This window comes from Heterocephalus glaber, unplaced genomic scaffold (genome assembly GCF_053883595.1).
Source record: "Heterocephalus glaber isolate CG9 unplaced genomic scaffold, H.glaber_assembly_v1.0 deba00000331, whole genome shotgun sequence".
Lineage (NCBI taxonomy): Eukaryota > Metazoa > Chordata > Mammalia > Rodentia > Bathyergidae > Heterocephalus > Heterocephalus glaber.
Genome location: NW_028258142.1, coordinates 51,930,598 through 51,954,967, shown reverse-complemented (window position 1 = coordinate 51,954,967; position 24,370 = coordinate 51,930,598). Strand labels below are relative to the sequence as shown.

Here is a 24,370-nt window from a genome sequence, read left to right as displayed (position 1 = left end):
AATAGATTAGTCAGTTTAGCCCCTGGCATGCCAAATCTACCTGTTCCACTGATCACAGCGCTGGTCAGTAAGTGTGCCCGACCACGTTGTTATTTACTTATTTTTACCCTAATGCACTAGCCTTGCTTGCAACCACTGGGGGACTTGGTTGGTAGGGTGAAGTATGGAATAAAAAAGTCACTATCTGGCTGGTCATGTGAGTAATACCAAATAGCACCAGCAAGCTTCTGCCTGTGGCTGGGTCAGCTGAGCTATCTCGAGACAGTTTTTGTACCATTGATTTTTTAAAAATTTCTATGAAAGAAACCAGGACTGGGACCCAGCAGGTTTGGAATGATGCCAGCATCCTGTTGAGTTGGAAGAAAAGGCTGAGAACAGGAAGTATATTGACCCAATTTGTTGGACAAAGTGCATTAGAGGTTACAGAACTAGTTGCCAAGGTGTTGCTCTGTAAAAGCTTTTCAGAACAAGAAATTTGGGACAATGAGATACAAATGGAGTTGGTGGTGAGGGCCTAAGGAAGCCCAGACTTTCCATTCCTTTGGATAGGACATATATAATAGGAATCTTGTTCTTGATTTCTGGGCAGAATAAAGTCACAGCATTCTATGTTAATTATTTGTGCCTTTAATTGTTAATGCCTATTTTAAATTGTGGAATTTCCAGCTGTTGTCTTTGAGTGAAATGACTTCAGGAAACAAAATTAATTGGTTTATTCTTTGCTCATGCACATGATAGTTTCACACAAAAATTACATGAAAAACCTTGGAATATGTTATCTTCTTGGAAAAGTATGCCAGATTTGCCATAGATGTAGTATGACATCTAAGACCTAAGGTGCTGGGTAATCTGCCCCACAGACAGAGCTTTGTAAATATCATATTTCATAATAAACTGAATAGGTATGGCTGAGAACTTTGGTCCTTCTCCTGACACCTACAGATCTCCAGATTACCTACCCACGGAGCTCATATGCAAGTTCAAGAATCCCTATCACCTTTCCTGGAAAATGTCCCGTAGGGGAAGTTTTGCTAGATCTTTCCTGGGGAGGAAATCTTCCCTGTATGCACATTAAGAGCATCAAGAAAAGTGAACCTATTAACCAGTTAGAAAAAAAACCCCAGTAATTACTAAGAATAAGCATGAGTTCACAAAGAATGAGTGACGGGAATAACATTTATGAGTGGGAGAGATAAAATACATCCTAATCGGGCAGAGTATCTGATCCGCATTTCAAGATAACCTTTAGAGCAAGAAATACACAGGAATACTGGGAAAATATATCTGGTGAATTATGTGACTCAGCTTATTAACACTGCTTAGTAGATTAATAAGCTGGAGGGGACATAGAAAGCGGCAGATATTTTCAGCAACAAAGTTCACTACTTATGAATTTTTCAGATGATACTAGAAAAATTAGTAATTTTAGGAATCTTTGAAAATCTCCAGAGAAAAACCTTGGTTGAAATGAATGAAGATTACATTAATACGTGACGTCAAAGTCTACCTGTAGGGAAAGATTGCTGCATGAGCATAGGCTTTGCGCAGCCTCCATGACAGTCACGCTACTTGTAAAACAGGCCTGAAGGTTTCATCTGAGAGTAGTGTAAGCAGCATGCTGTGCTTGCTGAAGGGGTCAGTTGGAGCACAGAGGTGGGTGCACAGCTAAAGGCAGGGGAGCTTCGCTGGCATGCTGGACCACACACATTTGGAATATGGAATCACATCTTTCTTGCTACAGTCAAAGGGATATGAATAAATTAGAAGTTATTTTAAGGCACACACATTAAATTATGAGTTCTACATTTCTTTCAGTATTTATTTGGTCATTTAATGCTAATAATTTTTTGTGTATCTATCCTTGCCTAGATCAATGTCATCTTCTTTTATAAGCATTGTTTCATTTCATTGCTCTCATAATCCCGAGACTTGTAGCTTTTATATTTACAGCCAAGCATTGCTTAACAACAGGAACATGTTCTGAGAAATGGGTCATTAGTGAATGTCATGACTGTGTGAACACCACAGAGTGTATTTATCCAAAGCTAGGTGCTTTATCAGTGATGGTGAACATTTTAGAGACAAGTACCCAAACTGTAACCCACTTATTTATCACAAAATGCCAACACTACAACTAAACCTGAATACTGGGGTTTTAGTTTAGAAAAAGCAACTCATACATAAATACCTTTTGTCTTAAAAGAAAATCAAATAACATGGGTGCCATAGGTTGGCCACCACTGGTTTAGGTCAGTCCTTTGCCATGGAGGTGCTAGAGGTCATTATGAAGCACAATGTTGGACAGTAAACTTTCTTTTTACATGTAGAGAGTATACTCTAAAGTAACAATGCAAATATAGTGTAATAGATATGTAAATTAGTAACAGTCATTTATTATCATTTTCAAATGTTATGTACTGTTCATAGCTGTATGGGCCATTCTTTTATACGGCTGGAATCACATGTTGGTTTATATCAGCATCACAGCAGACATATGAGCAATGTATTCATTGTGATGTTAGGACAGCTATGATGTCACCAGTCCACAAGAATTTTTCAAGTCCAGTATGTCTGGGACCCACTATCACACAGCCAATTGGTTGTTAACTAAAGCATCGTTACGTGGTCTGTGATTGTACTATTTCACAGATGGGGAAACTGAGTTATAGAAAAGCTAAAGAACTCATTCAAGATCATCAAACTACTTAGCAGCACATTTGGATATATACTCTTACTTTAATTCTCTCTCTTTTAATCACTGAGCTATGAAACAAAATGAAGTTTACTCATTTCCATGGTTATTGTGGAGTGAAGTGTAGGACTACGCTCTCACTCTGCGAGTCTGGCTTCCATTTACTTTTCCAGGTAATTTTTCACTGCATTCTTCAATGAATCCAGAACTCCAGCCAAGCTAGGTTAATGTTCTGCATCATCCTTGCCCATTTTTGTTCATGCCATTTGCTTTACCTGAAAGAGCCTCTTTTCTCTGCAACCTACTCAACTCAAACATAAATGTGACTTCTTTTTTGAGGTCTTCCTGATTTCCTATGACAAAGGGAACAGTTGGTTCTCTAGATGTTCTGGTATTCTTTTACTAAAAATAACTTTTGCAGCTAATAATACTCTTTTGCTAATAGTCATTGGTGAACATCTTTTAACTCTAAAAGTAGTAAGTTCTTGGCAACAAGGACTTTGTCTTGTGTCTCAGAGGAGTTACCTCAGGTTTGGGCCTCATAGGCCTTAGTGGTTCAGTAAGTATTTCTTGGACTTGGAAGAAACGGGTGGGTGGCCCAAGGAAGGAATGCTTTCAGAAATGTCAGTAAAGATTCAGCAGGAAGCTAGTGTAGTTGGGCATACCTGTAATCCTAGAAATCTGGAAGCTGAGGCAGGAGGATCGGAAGTTCAAGATCAGCCTGGACAATTTAGTGACTTAGAAAGACCTGGCCCCAAAAAAGAAAAGAAAAAAAACAACTTAAAAATGGGCTGGGTATGTAACTCGGTGGGAAGGTCCTGGGGTCAATCTCTTAAAATTAAAAAATATTAGTTGGAATAAATACTTATTCAAACATAGGATGGCATCTAACAAGTTGTCTCTGAAATCTGATAAACGGATACAGCAAAGTAGGATAAGGAACTTATTTGATGTTTGTTATTCCAGTGGAATTATCTTTCAGTAGAATGAATTTCCATTTAATCTTGCCTAATATAAATTGGACTTATTTGGAAGCAGTTTGAGTCAGATTAGGTAAATATAGAATTTGAGACTTAAGTGGTCAGTTCCTGGACTGTCTTTGTCTTAATAAATATAAGTCAGCAGGTGTGTGGTTGGAAAGGATGACAGGTCTTCAAGTGCAGGCCTGATGAGAGATGTGTATAGAAATGAAATTTCAAACTTGGCTACCAAACCAAGTGGAAAAGATGGCTGTTATACATGAAAAACTGAGCTGGAAGCAAAATATAAGATTTCAGTTGTTCAATCAGGCAAGAGATTTCTATATATTTTCAATATAGTATCACATAAAAACTAACACAGGCTTTCAGAGCAATACTGTGTGGATATGATTCTGATCTCCATCATTTTCTTACTTGGTGACTTTGGATAGCCTACCTAGTTTCTTCAAGGTTTAGTTTGCTCACCTGTAACATGAAAATAATCATTTGTACTAATTTATGCGGATATTATAGGGACAATACACATCAATGTGTATAAATTATTTAAAACAGTATCCTACACATAAGCAAAAGCTGCATAACCATTAGCTATTCTACTATTATTTTTGTTTTGAAAGATATATATTTTTTCTTTTTTTTGGGTACTGGGGATCAAACTCAGGACCTTGCACCTTTGAGGCAGGTGCTAGAACAACTGAGGTAAATCCCAGGCCCAAAAGATATATTTTTTATAATAAGGTATTAATGATGGGTCTAAGTTAAAAATACTTGCAGTCTCTTTTTTGACTGTACTGTGACCTCAAGCAAATGACTAAAACTCCTGAGTCTTGGATTCTTTTTACCTATAATGGGATGTAAACATTTGTAGTCCTCAGTGTTGTCTTGAGGATTAAAGGAAAGATAATGCTTGGAGAAATGTTCTGTAATCTATACAGTACTATAGGAATTGGTAAGGTTTAATCTTTCAGCAGACAGTGAGAATCTTGTCTGAATTCAGCAGCTACAGAGAAATGGGAAAGCACCTAGTGTCTGTAGGAGAGGTTGCCAGTGTGGCTTCCTGGTTGACTCTCAGGTCTGTGGTAGCATGACCTTGGTTTGATTTATTTTATCTTTCATAATCTGTCAGCTCATAAGTAAAGAACTCATTTCTCCAGGCAAAGATTCCCATTATCAAAGTTCCCAAGACTCATTTACAAAGCCAGAATGCCAATGTATTGTTATTCTGCAGTAAGCAAAAGCAACTGACAGGCAAGCTGGAATAAGCAAGCCTCTGTCTGTACTTTTTTGTTTACCTTTTTACCCATAGACTGAAGGACATAGGAAGCCATGCCCCAGTCAAGTCGGTGCTGCAAGGGGCGACAAGACCAGGACACTGTAGGCAAGGCTTCCTCTTCTTGGGTGTGCTCCTGAGTTAGTGTTCACCTCAGTGACTCTTTGGTTTTGTTGACATGGATGGGTGGTCTTTGCCTCTGAAGAAAGCTCAGCAAGTGAGCTAATGGAAGGTGAAGGAAATACCTACTCTCTCCAATTGGACCTCAGAAAAGAGAAGATCATGGTAGTGTCAAAGGCAAAGTGTCCTTATTCTACTCCTTCTCCAGAGGAAAATCACTTTGAGGAGAATTCAGTTAGGTCCTGAATAAAGGAAAGGGAAATAAGGTTCATGTTTGAAGTGGAGGAATTTTCAGTGTACCTGGCCCTCGACCTGGTAGAACATCAGAAGGCTATATGGGTTGTATGCTGAATTCCTACAATGGAACCCTTGCATCTTCCTAAGGGGGAAAATGGCCTCTGATGGCGAGATGGATCAATGTTAATGGACTGAACCCTAAGAGCTGTGACCTTGAGACAATTAGTGAAAGATTTCTTTGTCCAGGCTTAGCCTGAAAAGAGTAAGTTGACCTTTAGGCTCCGACATCACAACACTGTCCTAAGTAAACTAGAGAGCAGGGAGTACCTTGATGTTTCAGTCTTTCTAAATTCCCAGCGACTCTTGCATAATATTGCAGGGCTGAGAGGACACTTTCCTCACCTCAAATTACTGAGAGCTAATCTTCAGCAAATAGATATGTACATAGAGGGTCAGACTTAATTGATCTGATTTTTGTAAACTAAAAACATGTATTCATTTCTATTTTATGATGGTTTTACATCTCAGTCTAAGAGGGTAGCATTTGTTTTATTTTCCAATTCTTAGGAGATACTTTCTTGTCAGATACATATACTGAAAACCAGTCCTGCCATTCATAAAGCACTGTTGTCTGGAGGAGACATACAAGTGATGATCTCATCAAGGTATGCAGATACACTTGCTAAATGTCAATGGAGAAAATAAGTGTAGGTCGAGTAAGAGTGGTTCTCAATCCAGATCTAGGTAGCATGAGGGAGGGGGCACATGCGGAAAGGAGACATCGTAACCCACACTGAAGGCAAAGGCAGGCCGTGAACATTTTCTGAAGGAGGCTATGGCTTATCATTCATGCGACGAGCTCATACGCATTAATATTGCAAAGAAGAGGAAATGACTTACTAGGTGATTTTATGCCATGTAAAAATTCAGTGCTTTTGAGACAAACAGTTTGGAAATGTATAATTTGAATGACTAAATTGTCTGCCAGTAGGTATGAAAATGCATTATTCCCTGAGTGATTGTTTTTTCAGTTGATTTTTTTTTTCTTTTGGTGAGGATTCCTCCATATTTTCTTGCTCAGGCAACCAGTTTAAGGAAGGTGAGCAATTGTGAAACAACTGTCTTGGCGTATGCATGTTGTTTCTGATCAAGGAACTGCGCAAAGCTAATTGACCTGTTAGAAAACTTTAATCTAAAATATCGTTCTCTTAACAAAGAACTAAATACCTGAGTCAATCGAACCTAACCATGTTCAGTATATAATTTACTTACCTCTGACAATGTAGTAGAATAATTTTTGTTATCATTCTTTATAGATCCATTGCTTTATCTCCCTTTATTTAGCATCTCCCTTTATTTAGTACCAAGAGCTACTAAGAACACTGTAAAAGGGTGGCATACATCTGTTGGAAGAAATTATCCAATCTTGAAACAGAAAACTGAAGAACGAAGAACCTGAAAATCTACCTTTAAACCTTTGGGTTTTATCATGAGGATTTGTTTTTATAATATATTTGGAGTTTTTTAGCTTATTTCTTTAATACTACTTATTTTCTGATTGATTTCACTTTTAAATTTCTAGAAAGTCAAAGGTTGAAGTAAAAATTGGAAGGTGGGATAAAAATTGCACAAGTTAATGAAGATTAAATGGTTGAACTAGAAATAGGGGAAGGATGCAATCAAAAAGCAACTGATGCTGGGTGTGGTGGCACATGCCTGTAATCCCAGCACTTGGGAAGCTGAGGCAGGAGGATCGCTGCAAGTTCAAGGCCAGCCTGAACTACAAAGGGAGACCCTGCCTGAACCCCGGCCCCCAAGAAAAAGCAACTGACTAGGAAGTGAGTGTCCTATTTGATGAGTCTTTTGACTGTTCAATATGCTCTCAGATGATCAGGTATTTAAACTTTATATCTAAAAGCTAGTAAGAGCATTCTATAAGGATGAAGCTAAAGTGTGTCATGTAACTGTGATGTACCCAAGCCATTAGCCTTTCCAGAAAGAGCCAAGGAATGCTTTAAGAAAATGCTAAAATAAAGTTTTCAAAAAGGGAAGGGTACATTTAAGGTAGGAGGAAAGAAAGCCACTATTGGGATCAATCAACCTCTTGTATGAAGCTGGTTATTTTAATGTCAACAACTATAAATGCTAGGACTAACTGCTCAACTTATATTTTGTCTTCTTGGTCAAAAAGACCATAGTTTTACAACTCTGCATGTGGAAAAACTGCTTCCTGTTGGGAAACTGGCTCCTGTATTAAACATCTAACCCAACCTAGCTTTCCTTATGATTCCATCTTGTTGTCATTTAAAAGTATTAAATTGTATTAGTGAAAACATGTCTCAAAGATAGACGAAAAGAAGGGCAATTACAGACATGGAATCTGAAGCTTCCTTGAAATTAGTATATCTCCTGTACCAAAAAAAAAAGACATAAAATTTATAACTAACTGTTGCGTGGCATGTGGAGCTGTGTGGAGCTGTGTGGAGCTGTGTGGAGCTGTGTGGAGCAGATGGGACAAACAGAAGGAAAGACAAGGAGATTCAAAAGCCAAGTCAGCTATTTCACAATTGTCCACCTTTGCTTGGCTGGTTACCTGAGCAAGAAAAATAGAGATGGATTCCCACCACAAGAATACCTAACGACCCAGTGAGGGTGGAGTGCTGGCATAGCTATATGTGAATATGTAGCTGCTTTTGTTTAAACATATACTTTTTCTATAAATAGCAAATTTCCTTGTTTAAATTCAATTCAATTGAAATAGTGTTTATATTCTGTTTTCTATGGTGTTTGCATCATGGCATTTCCTGCTCTATTGGGTTTCTCTCAGGATTTTCTATGTTGATATGCATTTAGGGACTGTTAGATTACGTAAAATCATATAAATGTGTTTGTGTGTCTATCTGTCCTACATTATTGACAGTATTTTCCAAATAGGTTTATTTTTTAATAAAAGCTACTAGCCAAATATTCCCTGCTACAGGAATTTGGTGGAATTTACTTTAGCAAATACAAGTAATGATATAAATGAAAAGTTCTTAGGAATGTTGATATCTTAATTATACTACATGTAATTAATAAACAAGAATTCAAGATGTATAAAGTATTTTAGTGTTTAAAAATTATGTATAACTTATAGAAATAAAAATGAGAAATGTAAAATATGTGCTACTATTGACTAGAAAATAACCTCACTTCACTTTCAACCAGAAGTAGGAGAAATTTGCTTACTGGGCTAAGAAAAGTATTTGTAGAAAATATCATTCCTTTTGTCGTATATGGAGATATAAATTGCACAAAGGAACAAGTGTTCTCATTTGATTTGAATTTCACATTTTATCCCTGCTAAGTCATTCCAGTGACTGGTATCTGTTACAGATGAAGTGCCAGAGTGCCTGTCTAGTCTGGAGCCTTCTAAGAAAAATACTTTGTAGCACTATTCCCAGCGTGGTAGTCTACAATAGTCACTGTACAGAATTAGAGTGCCATACATACATATAACATGCAAACTGTTCCATACATAACATATATTTATTTCCAAACACACATAGTTTTAAATTTCCTAAGTAAATTATAAGTTATTCAGAATGGCATTGTTAAACTTCATTTAACACATCTCTTTTTTTTGTCTTCATAAAGTCTTGGTTAAAGAGCCCTCTAGGGCAACATTCTGGAACAGACCTGAATTTTGTAGCCTCGGTTTCAATGTCTAGAGTGAGCAGTCACCATATGTCACTCCTTCACAGAGTCTTGCCTGAAATAGACTTTCTTTCAGACTTGGATATGCTAAAGTCTAGATTATTTGATTTCATGTTCATATGCACAACAACAATGAAACTTTATTCTACCTAACATGATATGATCTCATCCCTTTTATCTATTGGTTGTACCCTTTTAAGACCCTAATCAAACCTTCACCTTACAGAAAATCCTTTATTATTTGTTGAGTATTGATCATCATTTCTGCCTCTCATGGCAGAAACACCAACATTGCCCTGGTGTTGTGTGTGTTTTCTGGAAGCACCATTGATAATGTCAGAAATTATGTCATTACAGTTCTGGGAAGGCTGTGTGCTTTTCATGAACTTATGCTTCTTTCTCCACACAGCATTGAAAATAGCAGAATACAAGTATTTGTCAGACAAGGTTTTTTAAAATGCAAAATTTTGATAGCTGAGTACATTTTTGAAAAAGTAGATGTTTTGAGATTGTCTCATTAAGGCAGTTTTAGATTTGTTTAGAATCAATTTCTAAAGTAATTAGCAATGCCCTTTCAAAATGAGAAACAAAATATGCACTCTTTAATATGATTCATTGGCTTCTAAATAGGTGATAGAAATGTATAGTTGTTTCTTTATTTTTTGACTATCTCACAACTGTAATTTACACATACAAATCCCATAGGCATATGTCAGCAACAGATGGCATTTATTAAAAATCCACATGCAGTCTTGAGTGGTGTGTCATTCTGCTTGAAGGCAAGGAAATGGATTAGATGACCTTTTAAGGTCATTGCATGTAAGGTTATTCTACTTTCAAAATTAGAATCTGGAACCATCCTATTGTTTAAAATGTGTTTATTTTGAATATGTCTAAGTCAAGCATGTTTGTTTGCAAGTGATACAAATGTAACTTGACTCAAAGTAATAAACATATATGATATACTGGCTCAGGTATAGAAGGGTGTGATCCATATTGCCTTAGAAATCTGGATTGAAAGACTACAATGTGGTAAAGATTACTTTTCCTCTTTTTTTCTCCGCTTTTCCCTGTGGATTGCTTCATGGTCTTTTCAGCATATAAACTTCTTTCACATGGCTGAGAGATGGATCCAGAAGATAAGAGAATATAAGACCCCAAAGAGGACTCTGTTTAGGAACTTCAATTATCACTTTAATTGGCACAACTTGAGTTCAGAAGTGCAGGTGACATATTAAGATTGGTTTTCTTTGGTCGTTCACCCTTCTCCTGGTCATAATCTTAATCACACTGGGATTAAGAAAGCCAAAAGGAGATTCCTGGCATCCTGGGACTGCCTTTTGCTCATGCATTTAACTGTTACAATTTGCCAACAATTCCAGAATTCTTTAATTAAAATCAAATATTCACTTTGTCTTAAGAATCCATTGGGACATATTTCTTCCAGCTGTGCACATTTCTGATTTTTAGACTTTTCCAGAAATCCAAACCTTCGGGGCATACAAGGTCACTGTTCCCCACTTCCATTTAGCTTTGGGGATTCTCTAATCTTATACATCCCTCTTCCAGTATTTGCATCTTTCCTCCCATCATCTCCAGGTCTTCTACACTTATCCATGTATATATTATGCTTTCTGGAACCCAGATGCTGTTATTAGTATACTTGAGAATCACCTTTAACTTCTTCTCTAAACATTCTCATTTCCTTTCTTTTTTGACTTCAATCTGACCATCCTTAGACTGTATTGTATTTCTCCATGGGCTTTGAACTATTTTTTTCTCTCACATACCACAAAGCATTTGGTTAAGGATTAAGTATGGGCCCCTTTGCTTTTATTGCCATTCCAACATCATTCCACCCTCATTGTCTCCGAACATTACCTTTTGCATAGTAAGTTAACACTAATCCTAAATTAATAGGTTATGATAGACTATGCTACTCACTGCCTCTCCTTGTTGTATTATCTACCAACTATCTGGCATCTTCTTGCTCATTGATGATTTTAACAGGCACCTTTTGATTTTCTGCCATCACAATCTTACCTTTCCTTTGTTGAGTTCATTGACATATGAACTCATTCTTTGGCTGTGAAAATCTTTGTGTTTCTTACTTCTAATGATCACTTCTTTGCCATTAACTCCGATATCCTATACTGTAGAGCTCCTCTAGAGATTTTTATTACTGAGATGTTGGGGTTGAAATATAAAATGGCTCTCATTTTAGAAGGTGTTTGTGTTACGGGACTTGGAGGGTGGTTGGATTAGGGCTATGCTATAGCTGGCTTTTGTTAAGACATGGGGTCTTGTTGAAGGAGGTGACTCATTGGGATCATGACCTGGAAGAGCATATTTTGCCTCCTGCCTCCTTCCTTCTACCTCTGATTCCAGGCTGTCATTATGGCTGCTCTCTGCCATGCCCTTCTGCCCTGCTCTTTCTTCTTTGGAAAATTATCCCAAAGATACTTCCAAATAAGCTTTCTGAAGGCAAGTCTCCATTTCAGGGCTTCATAGGGAATTTGGCCTAAGAAAGTTAATGCCTAGAGTGGTCGGAGGCAATAGAATCTAAAACAGGCTTTTGGGACTACAGTATCACAGTTAGTTACAGAAAGGAACAACAGGGGCCCCAATCACTCATGGCAAGAAGAGCCTGGGAAGTTCTTGGTGTACTGTGTGGTGCAATTTCAAAAAACACATTTACAGTATCTTAGGGTGGAATAACTGTGGAAATGCATCAGTGGTGAAATAGTTCAGGTTCTTTATAGAGGTTTGGGGTGTGGAAATCACAAAGCAGATGGATCTTGGATGACATTTTTGGGAATAGTTGATACATTGGATAAAAAATCAATAGTTAATTTTGATAGTCAGAGGGCAGGATGGGAAGAATCTGGAGTACTACCATTTCATACAGCCAAAGAACAGAGAACACTGAGGAAAAGGACCAAGATCTAATTACAAGAGCAACAATTCTCAAGAATTTAATTTCTCAGGCCTGGTAAGTCTGATATGCCAAAGTCATTCCCATATTGGAAGGAATAGAATCCTGAGACTTTGGACAGACACTTTTGGATTGATGTACTTAGAAACATTAAATCCCAAGATTTTAGTGAACCATGTGGATTTGCGGTAGTGGTTAATGCCTCTGATGTAGCATTCACCCTTGAGGGAGTTTATTATCCCTAGATGCACTCTGAAAAAAATGTTCAAAGGAGTCTTGTATGGTGAAGTCAAAGACAATAACTTGGAACTATATGAAGAATTAAAAATCTCAATGATGATAAAAACACAGAAAACAAAAAGATGATACTATTGTAGTTATGTTTACAACTCATATCTTTGTTTCCTACATGATTCAAGAAGAAAAAGTTTTAGCCTAAAAGGTAGTACTATTGTAACTTTGGTTTTTAACTCTAAAATTTTATTTCCTATCTAATTTAAAAGACTGATCCATTAAAGATATTATTTATGATTTGGAGCACATAATGAATAAATATTTAATTTTATGACATCATTAATCAAAGTGTGTAGGAAGGGTTACAGTTATTTCAAAAAGACAATTTGGGTATGTTATTGAAGTTCAGCTGGTATAAATTCAAAGTAGCATGTCATAATGTTAGTCAACCTTACATTCCTGTAACAATATACTTGAGATAATCAAATTATAAAGGGGAAAGGTTCACTTTGGCTCACAGTTTTGAAGGTTTCAATCCATGGCTAATTGGACCCATTATTTTTGTGTCTGCCATGTAGCAATGCACCATGGTGAGAAGCATGTCATTCAGAAAAGCTGTTCACTTCATGGTGACCATGAAGGAGAGAGAGGAAGAGACTAATGTCCCACTATCCCCTCAAGGGCATATTACCAATATTCTAAAGTCTGCTGGTGGTCCTCACTTGTTAAAGGAGCCCACCACTTTCCAGTGGTGCCCTGATGAGTACCAAGCCTTCAATGCATGAACATTTGGGGGGCAATCCAGATCCAGACCATCGCACACAACTTTAAAGATGTTAGTTTTAGTCTCTGTAGGAACCACCAAGGAAATAGCTATGGAATACATGCAAAAGGAAACAAGAAAAGAAATTAAACATTTCAACATGAAACATCAGCTGAACACAAAAGGACAATGAAGCAGAAAATGAGGGACAGAAAGCTATGAGTTATGCAGAAAAATCATATTGTCTGATTTTAAAACTTACTACAAAGAACCAGTAATCAAAACAATGTGGTACTGGCATAAAGATAGACACATCAATGGAATAAAAGAAAGAGCTAAAAATAAACCCTGGCATGAAACAATTTTTGATAAGAATAGCAAGATTATTCAAAGGGTACAATCTTCTTGATAACTGATTATCCCCATACAAAAGAATGAGATTGGATTGGGGCTGGGGGTTTAGCTCACTGTCTCTGCTGCCTGCCCCACAAGTGCAAGGTCCCGAGTTCGATTCCCAGTACCAAAAAAAAAAAAAAAGAATGAGATTGGAGTGTTAACCAGAATAATATACAAAATTTTATCCAAAAGGAATCAAAGGGTTAAATGTAAGACCTAAAACTATGATACTTTTAGAAATAAACATAGGACAAAATCTTCACAGTGTTGGTATTTGGCAATGATTTCTTTAAATAATTAAGCAAAGACAACAAAAGAATATGCAGGCAACTTAGATTTCATAAAAATGCAAAACTTTTGTTTGCATTAAAAGGCAGGATCAATAGAGTGAAAAGATCACCCAAATAATGTAAGAAAATATTTAGAAATTGTGTATCTGATAAGAGAGTACAGGATGTATAGAGAACGAAACTCATAACAATAAGTACAACCATGACAAAAGCAATTCAATTTAAAAATGAACAAAAGACTTGAATAGACATTTGTTCAAAGACAATACATAAATGGCCAATAACCACATGCAAAGATGCTCAATATCACAAATCATTTAAAAAATACAAATCAAAACTGCAGTGCAATACCATCTCATACTTATAATAATGGCTACTTTTAAAAAGTCATAACATAATAAATATTGGCAAGGATGTGAAATAATGGAAACCATGTGTATTATTGGCAGGATTGTAAAATAGCATAGCTATTGTGGAAAACAGAATTGGTGTTTTTAAAAAATTAAAAATAGAATTATCATGTGATCCAGCAATTTCTTTTCTGGTCTTATTTAAAGCAGGGTCTTAAAGAGATGTTTGCAAGCCCATGTTCAAAGCACTTATTCACAGTGGGTAAAACATGGAAGTCACCCAAATATTTATCAAAAGATGAATGGACATGCACAATGTGGTGTATAAATGCAAGGGAATTTTTTTTTAACCTTAAAAATAACACAATTCAGGCCTGGGATTTAGCTCAGTGGCATCACGCCTGCCTGGCAAACGCAAGTTCCTGAGTTCAATCTCTGGTACAAAAAAAAAAAAAAATTCTGTCATTTGCTACAATAGCAATAAACCTTGAGAATATGATAGAAGGTGAAAAAGTGAGTCATAAAGAGACAAACAATGTATAATTCCACCTATCTGAGATACAGTAGCCAAAATCAGGGAGATAGAAATTGGTTGTTAGCGGGTGGTGAAGGTAGACATTCATGGGTATAGAGTTTGATTTTACAAGATGAAGGGAGATGTGTGGATGGGGGTGGTGATATTCATACACTATAAATGTATTTACTACTCTTGGATTGTACACTTAAAATGGTTAAAATGAGCCAGCCTTGGTTCTACATGCCTGAAATCTCAGCACTCTAGGAGGTTGAGGCAAAAGAATCACAAATTTGAGTCTCATCTGGGAGACTTATTGAGATCTTGACTCAAAATAAAAAAATAAAAAATAAAGGGCCGGGGATTTAGCTCAGTGGTTTCGCCACCTACTGCGCAAGTGCAAGGACCGGAGTTTGATCCCGTGTACCAAAAATAAATAAATAAATAAATAAATAAATACATATAAAAATAAAAAGGCTGGAGATGTAGTTTAATGTAAAGGCTCTGGGTTCAATCCCAAGTACAAAAAAAATCTAAAATGATAATTTTTTTTCTTTTTGGTGCCGTGGATCAAACTCAGGTCTTTGTGCTTGCGCAGCAGGTGGAGAAACCACTGAGCTAAATCCCTGGCCCTAAAAATGGGAATTTTTATGTTATGTTCACTTAAACACATTTTAAAAAAATGGACAAAAAAGATTCAAGAAAAAGAAAATTTAACCTTACAATTAAGTAGAGCTAAGATTGAATATAAAGATAGCTTTTAGAATCTAGACATTTTAGATTTCTTTATACCTTGTTTTAAATAATTTTCAATAATTGAAACATCTAGTGTTTCTGATATTCCTCAGGTTCTCTTTCAGGCACTGTTGGAAATACAGAAATCTTTTTTTGTTTGGTTTCTGTCCTGAAGGAACGTATATTTTAATCATTTTGTTACGGATTCAAATTAATTACAAAACTTTTGATGCAAGGAGAGTCATAATGTGTGTGAGAATAGTTACTCATTTAGTAATACATACACAAAAATTGCCACTTGAGCAACAATGGCAAGAAGTCAAATCACTACTGTCATCTTTATACCATTTGCTTAAAGCTTTGACATAATGTTTAAGACAAATATACTCTTATAGGTAATGTCTATGTATGGGTTTGAAATGACTGCAAATGTCATGTAAACCATTTTAGAATAAAAATAGAGGGAAACAAAAAAAGAACAAAAGAGAAAAGTTCTCAAATGAAAGGATTTGCTTTTGACAAGCTCAGTCTCCTTGTTCAGTGCTGTTTTGCTCATTGCTGCCCCAGGCCTGGTATAGGTACTGATCTTGTTCCTTCCCTAGCCCCTCCTACTCCCAATCCTTGAGAAACTCAAATCACTCCTTTCCATAGAGTGTACATTATAGAAAGGAGTCCATAACTTGTTCTTATTCAGTTTTAATTTAATAGGCTAATATTTTTAAGAGAATGATGGGATTTCTACATAAATCAATGGATGAGGAAGATATTTTGACAGGGCACAACGATTGTATTCGTAGCCTAAAACTACATTCCATAGACCTTTTTAAAAACATATTTAAGTCAATCTCACCCCTCCTGGACAGTGTTCTAAATTCACACTGCACTGATTCTCATTTACTTGAGTCATAAAATCCAGAGGATTTTGCTGCAGGCCATGTCTTATAAAACAAGAATTCACCTTAAACTTCTCATAGTAGAACATTTTAAAGGATAGGATTGCAGAGAACCAAGTAACTGTAGCTAGGCAACCAGAAGCAACTATCAAAAAAAAAGAGAAAGAAAATTCAGAAAAGGCCAAGTAGGTATTGTCGATACAATATTTGGTATTAAGAGATTAGAAGTATTATTCTGTGTTTGTTAGTAAAACTTGCTTGTGATATTTAGTGCTGCTCACAACTCTTTGAAATTTATTAGAATATTTCCCATCAGGCCTTATCTTTGATTGCTTGGGGCTCAGTTTGAGAATTTACTTAGCTGCTTGGCTTGGGCTACCTCTGTTAGAAGCGTTAATTAACATATTTTCGGCACTGTCAACAGAAGAGTGAAGTACTGGACTTGATGGGACCATCAAACATCTGCACAGCCTCTCAGTGGGCAGATACCTGTCCAGAACCTGGTCTCATATCCAGGACTCTGCTCATGGGAAATCAGTTGCTCCTCTCCAGTGAGGGAATAAAAGGTCCAGGGTCATCAGAGTCCAGCGCATTGTTGGAAAACATTGGCTCAAAAGTAAGACACCTTGCCTTTTAAATTGATGTAGACTATATTAAAATGTTTTATTTGGGGCTCTTTATTTGCTAGCAATATCAGTTTAAGTCAATTTAAACTAGTTTTAGCATAGGGTAGAAAAGAACTTTGGAGTTGTTCCAAATTTAAAAACACAGTTAGATGTTTGAAATGATCCGGACATTATTCCAATGTCCTTACCTTGCTGTGATTCTGTTTTCTCTTTCCTCTACTTCTTGAGTCCATGCACTAGCATCTGATAGTACCCTTACTTCACATCATCGAATCCAGCGACCCAAGGAGACACTGAGTTCCTCATAGCCCGTTGCAAAATTTCTAGGTGAATACTTACATTGGCTCATGTAGGGCCAAGTGCACACTTCTGCGTTAGTGAACTATGACTGAAGAATGCAAACACAAAATAAGCGTGCAAACTTCCCTAGGAATCATGAAGCATGTGTGCAGATGTGTGGGAGTAGTGTGAATGAAATTCCCTTGGGTGTGTGTGTGTGAAGGTGAAAAACAACAGCTCTCTGGTGCATCTTGTCACATCACTGTGTTCTTTAGATAAAGATGAGTCACCTCATTTTATTCTCCTTAAGAAAAGTAATAACTGCCCCAGCCAGGGACATGTTATGTAAAGAGTATAACAGCCTCACATGGGAATTCATTTTCATCTCCCTCATCAAGTTTAAAATTATTCTTTGTCTTCAAAGAAAGGCTGTCTCACCTCACTGAATAAAGTCACTAACTAATGACGTAGAACAAAAGCAGCAGAGCCATCAAAGAAATACAGTTAAAGCAACAAAAAATGCAAGACTTTCATATACCTTCTGGCACTTACAAATTTCATCATAAGTAAGCTGGTATTTCAGAAAAAACTGGATCCTAAGGCAGAAGTCTAACATTTACAAACACAGAAAAGTGTCTAGATGGTTTAGAACATAGCCATATAACTGAATAGTTACTTTCTATTACAGGCAAAAGAACACGACGTTGGTTGTAAAAACTTTTTGTGCATTAATTATAGTTTTTCTTATATCAGTAGGCCTAAAAATGTATATGGTTCTCAAAACTGTAGGTTAAATTATTCCTGAGATTTTATTTCACAATGTTACTCTACATATTATTACATATTGATATGTAAAATAATTGAATCAAACCAACTATAAAGTACAAGATTCAGGGGCCATTCTGCAGATCCAGAATTTTAAAAGAATATTGCCTTCTAGAACTGTGGTTTAAAGGAGACTCATTTTATTTAGGAATGCTCAAATCTTGACTAACCTAGAGAAGTGAATAGTTGTGGAGAACGGGTAGAGTTAGAGACTTTAAGTTTTAGGAAGAATTCCTCTCTTTCTGGGTGGGGTGACCTCAGTTATATAATTACAAATATAATCCAGCACAAAAATAAGTACATATGCTAATTTTCTCTTACTCTCTGCACTTTGATTTTGCTTAAACTCGTTTATAGGTAAAGATTACTTGATTATTTTGAGGCTTTAGACAAATAACTTCCTGTATTTCAATCCATATGTGTCTTCTGGGATTTTCAGCTTGACAAAATGGACAGACATGTTCAAGAACACACACTGCACAACACAGCATTCCACACATCATCCCATTACATGATATCACACCATAAACAATATATTGCACACCATTCCCTGAATAATGACGTATTACACATGCCAGTCCATAAATCATGTATTACACAAAGCATTCCATAAACACAACATTCTAACATCACAGTCTAACCATTTGCCTAGAGAAGATCATAAAGTTATGTTTGATGAAAGACAGTTATTTCCCACATAATCCCAGGGGAAAATGTCCAGCTTCCACTCATGCTCATCTTCCATTTACCACCTTTAGAGTGTCCACCTGTAATACTTTCTCCATGTTCACCTAGCTGTTCATCAAGATGAAACTATTTGTCATCCTACTGAGTACTCAGTCACGTGGGACACTCGTAAAACAAAACAAGCAACAGCAAAATGACACCATTGATGGTGAAGGAGAAATTGGAAATTTTGTTTCTCTCCACTTTTATCTCAGCTATAGTAGGTATAAACTAGCAAAAATAGTCACCTTGAATTTTGGTGGTCCGGGAGATGGCACGCAGGGCCTCAGGCATATGGAACACATGCTTCATCCCTGAGCTATACTCCTGACCTCTCATTGATTTTTTATCACATTGATTTTAATCTGAATCATATTTGATTTTTAATCTGAATCACATTGATTTTTAATCTGAATCATATTTCATACATTTGTGTCAATGGTACCACAATGCTGGTCTATGATTTTATTGTCAGAGCTGAGGCTCTCCGACTCCATGCTTTTGTAGTACAGATTGGACTTCATGACTCTTGGTCAAACCCACTTTAAGAGAATAGTGGCTAAAATGTGCAAACTCTCAGTTCCTAAAGAGGGGACACCCTTTCTGTCTCCCACTATCCACTCTCTCAGTGGCAAACACAGATTTTCCCCACTGGCACCTGAAGTCTGATTGCTGGTATATATTATTTTTTTGTAGTGCTGAAGATTGAATCCAGGGCCTTCAAACTGAGCTACATCTCCAGTACGCCTTTTGGATTTTGAGATAGGATCTGTCTAAGTCACTAGCTTGCCCAGGCTGGGCTCAAACTTGTGATTCTCCTGCCACAGCCTTTCAGAGTGTTAGGATCACAGGCATGCAGCCCCATGCTTGGCTCAATTACGGGTTTCTTTTGACATCTCGTAACTACATGTTTTCTCTTTCTTCATTCAGTCTGTAGGAGGAATGTCTTGGAGAGATTATTCTGCCCTGTCGTTCTTCTCTTCCTCACTGCTTATGTTCTAAATACTCCAGAAATTCCAAAAAGCATACTCGGTCACCTTCCCACGTTTGTCCACCCACTCAGGGCACCTGCTTGAGATTTTACATGACCTGTCAGGTCAGCAAAACTCAGATATTGTAACTTTCAGATATATCTCACTTTTCTTCTAAAACAAAAAAATATGCATTTTCAGGGTATTCTCAATCTAAATTTTTGTGGTGAATTTTTCCTATAAGAGCACACAGTTTCAACCTGAAGGCTTCCTGTTTCAAGAAGATTTTAGTAAACATTTTGCATATTTAAGCATTTAACATATTTAAACCCTTTATATAAAGGACTATTTCAGTTTAAAATAATTTAGACTGGGGGTATGATTGATTTCAAGATATAATAATTCTACCTAGTGCTAGGAGAAATGATAGGACGGAAAAATCACACTCCATGGATACTTTATGAATCAAAATGTGAAATGCCTAGATTATAGTTTGCTATTCTTTGAGCTCTAGAATTTGCATTTAAAACAAGTTTGGTTTCCTTTTCCTTAGTTTGGCACTCTGGCAGAATTCTGCAGTAGAAACAGTGATCTCTATGGAGATATAGATTATAGTTCATGCTAAAATATGTTTGTCATTGACATCCTTTTGGCTTAAATTGGTGACAAATTTAATGCAAGTTTAGTATTAGAGAAGCTGTTTAAAATGATTTTGACATCAGAAAAATGATGGCAAACATATAACAAAGAGCTATTTGTACCAATAGTGTTTTCAGCTCTTGTCTGCAGGGGTGCGAGAATGGGGAAGGTTAGAATGCTGTTAATCTCTACACAATGGCTGGAGTAGTCTGCAGTTTATTAAAATTAATTTTATTGGTGCATTTTAGGTATGCAACAGAATGACATTCATCAGTGGAAATTTGTACCTTCACATAATCTCTCTTGGTTCTTATTTTTTCCCCCTTCCCCCGCCCTCCCTTCAACCCCTCCTCTCCTCCCTATACTCTGCAGTTTTGAGTTAAGATGAGACTAGTACTAAGTTTTCAAATGTACCATTGAATCTAAGGGCTATTTTGGTGAGATAAAAGATTTCTTAAATGATATGATTAGGTCTAGAAATTTCCAGAACATTTTGTCTCCAAAGTCAAAATAATTTTGTCTCAATTTAATTTTAAACCTCCTGAAGATTGCTTTCCCTACCCTGAACAGTTGAATTTTTTTTTCTTTTTGGGGGCAATTTCCATAAACATATTATAATAAGGGTATCAGGGAACAAAAGCCATCTCGTGGTTAGCTAAGTGTGAAAAGACCACTGTCAAAAGCCTTCTGACATTAATGAGCCAACACTGAAGTATGAACTCTTTCCCTTGATTATCCTTCAATTATCATTAGAAGCATCAAGCTTTATGGGGTATTTGGCAAGCTTTGTAATGATGACATTTCCTTCCTATAAAGTTTTAAAATTCATATCTTTCATCATGGTAAATTAAGTTACTTTCATCTTCATCTCTGCTTGTCTAAACTGAAATGGACATTTGGGAGGCAATGATTTTCCTGTTTCAACAGATGTAGCATGATTTCTTGACCAGCTCTGCTGAAGAATTCAAGTCTTAGATAGAACAATTTTTAGGTTGCCATCAAAATCTGATATGCTGATATATGATTGAGGCCACAAAGTTGTCAATATCAAACACATCCTTATCTTCCTTAAATCTGCAATCTGAAAACAAAGCCAGAATTTTAGTCACAAAGACATCATCAATCACACCTGGGAAATTTTCAAAGCTATGCCAAAGGATTTAAGTAGCATTTCTTCCATTAATCTTACTGAATGTCTCATGACTAAATCCTATGCATTGCTTTTAAGATTTGCTCAAAAAATGTCTTGGCATACAAAGTATGGACAAGTTATTCATTACGGCTTTTATGTTACTAAGTAATTTACTTTTTAAACGTAATGTACTTTTCTAAGTAATTTAGCACTGATTTTCTTCTTCCATAAAATATCAGAAAATACTTTCTACCTAAATGAAAGGTTTGGTTTTTGACAACACAAACTTTTACAAAGAGCAAAAACTAGTTTTTACACTGAAATCAGCTGAAAAGGAAAATAGTAATAAATATATGACAGCTGATCTATTGATTTTTTTTTACCAAAAAGAATATAAGCTTGGAATTTTTATTGTTTAGAACTGATTATATATACTACATAAGCTTGTGGATTATATATAAAATATACTTATTGACATATATTAAATAAATATTTATTTATAACAAGGAAGCATTCTATATAATGGAAATAGCAAGATTAATAAGACAGAGTGATTATGGTCTAGTTGAAGAGATATAAACATGAAGTCAGTAGACAAATGTTATAGATAAGAGGAATTCTGAGAAAGGAAAAGATCTGACACACACACACATTCAACTTTGATTTTGGATGATGGTTGGACAGTTTGGGATATAAAGCTAAAAAGTCATTAAGTCAGATTGAGAGGGCTTTGTAATGCAATAGTAATCTTCACTTAGATTGTATTATAAGGATGATACAGTCAAATCGAGAATTGAGAGAGATCATTGTGTGGGTTTATTGAATGAAGGATTGGCATGAGTGTACAAAGAAAGCAGGCAGAGTAATAAGGAGGCTGGTTTAAAAAGCAAGTTAAGAGATTATACAAATCTGAAAAGGAGGAGTTTCCAATGATTATGCAGTGAAAAAATAGACTGAAGAAACTGATTTGGTGTGAGTTAGGGAGGAAGGGAATTACTAACTAAGACTTTTGCGTACTATGTTGAGAGAGAACAGAGCTAGAAGGGAAAGACAGCACAGACTTGATAAAGAGGATAAGGATTTCCATTTTACTTATAAGAGGTTACAGCTCTCTGAGGGTTGAGTCATTGCCGAGTGAGTTTTCGACTGTAAGTTAAGATTTTAAGACATTAGCTCATATAGTATGGGGTTTACTAGCTCATTTGGAGGGGGAATAAAGAAAGTAAGTGACATGAAGATTTATTAGAGAATCTTGTGGTGGCTGAAGTAAGAAAAGCAGTCAGGGAAGGGGATGGAGAAAAATGGCTATAGAGATAGGAAGAGAGCCAGGAAAGAGAGTATTATCATTCAAGCTATGGAGAAATGTTATCAGTGGCCTATGGGGCAAAATGTTTGAGGAGAATGAGGTAATTGGTTTTGGTAACTATGAAGTCATTGGTATCCTTACAGCTAGCACTTTCGATTGAGTGGGGGACAAGAACTGCAGGGGATTTATGGGTGATCATGGATATAAATGATGAGAAATGCAAGGAGGTGGAGGTAGTAATGTAGTGTTTCAAATGGAGTGAATGGGATGCCTGAAATGGTGCCTTGTTTAGAAAATTACAGACTGAAAGGAAGACACTTTAGAAAGAAAGACTTGGGAATACTTGGAGGATACAACTGAGCGTTGAGTGGAGAGAGAAAAAACCTTGGGCAAAGTAGAACATTAACATTTCAGTTGACTCGAGCTTTAAGAAATTGTTTCACATTCTCTCCTATGATATAAAGTCACACCACAAGACTATAGGTTAATAATAACTGGTTAGAATGTTACCAGTATTAGTCAGGAGAGCCTTAGTATTGCTTTAGAGATTATCCCTATTGCCCAAAATACATTTTAATGAACTTTATTTCTTGTTCTACATCATGTTGGTCATGGCATGCATGGGTATCTGTAACAGTCACTTGAAAATCCAGAGTGACAGAGGATTTATCTTGACAAATGATTATATAATCACTACCATGGAAGAAAGGAACATTGTGAATGTTATCTTGCTTCTTACACCTCTCTCATTGAAGTGACATATGCCACTCCCACTCACATCTCTGTGATCAAACTAATTACATGGCCAGATCACTCCATTCCACTCCAGATCACACTTCTGTTGTCACAGAAGGGCAACACTACCTGGTGTGGGAGAAATAGGAATTTTGTGATTAAAATTACTTTAAAAGCTTGACTAAAACTGTAGAATTCATAGGATGGAGGAGGTAACCAACAGGGTTGAATTAATTACATTATTCTTGAAATGCATATAATATTGAAATCATCTCCTAGGAACACCTGTGAATGGAAATTCTTCGTAATTGTTTCTGAACACTTTCAATAAAATGAAACAATTAGCTTCATCTGATGTATTAGTTATGATTAGTTTCATCTGCATGTGACAGAAGAAAATAATATAATAGTGGATGAAGCGAGATGCAGTTTATTTCTCTCTTATCTCAAAGTCTAGACAAGAGGTTGAGGACGCCGTGTTTATCACTCACCAGATTTCTTTCACCTAGTTTCTCAACCACCATCAATGTCTGACTTCCACCTTGTGGTCTAAGATGCCGGTTCCAGCTCTGGATGACAAGTGTGGATCAGGCAGCAGGGAGCACCCTTAAAGGCTTGGGTGCTGCTCCTCAGGTTTGCATTGGCCAGAGCTTGGATGCCATGATGAAGGCTGATCTCTCTGGTCTGTATTCTGGGTGTCCATGTGTTTAGCTCACTTCCTTTTCTAAGTAAAAAGAAGATAATTATTATCATAAAACCACCCATTTTATATATTTCACCAACCCTCTGTAGAGGGTCCTCCTGTTTGAGTTGGAGTTTCTTCTTATTTTAACAAATCTTAGCATGGATGGGAATCAGGGAGCCCAAGTTCCATATGAAAATGTGAGGACTCACTTGGAATAGATACATTTTTTGAACTGGAGTCAGGAAGTTTCAAATAAGCTAATCATTTTGTGTAAGAGAATGAATATCAATATTGGATTGGTACTGGGATAAAATATGGTTCCAGTTACCATTTTGTGGCCA

At 36.5% G+C, this 24,370-nt stretch overlaps 1 protein-coding gene across 1 annotated transcript in view; it reads left to right on the top strand.

Moving 5' to 3' along the window:
* The window catches only part of LOC106010046 (uncharacterized), a 164,468-nt gene extending 140,098 nt beyond the window's left edge, over positions 1-24,370 (top strand). The window contains exon 8 of the mRNA XM_087188715.1: positions 1-24,370. This exon is cut by the window's left edge and continues 8,126 nt beyond it. The gene's annotated coding sequence lies outside the window, so the exon portion shown is untranslated.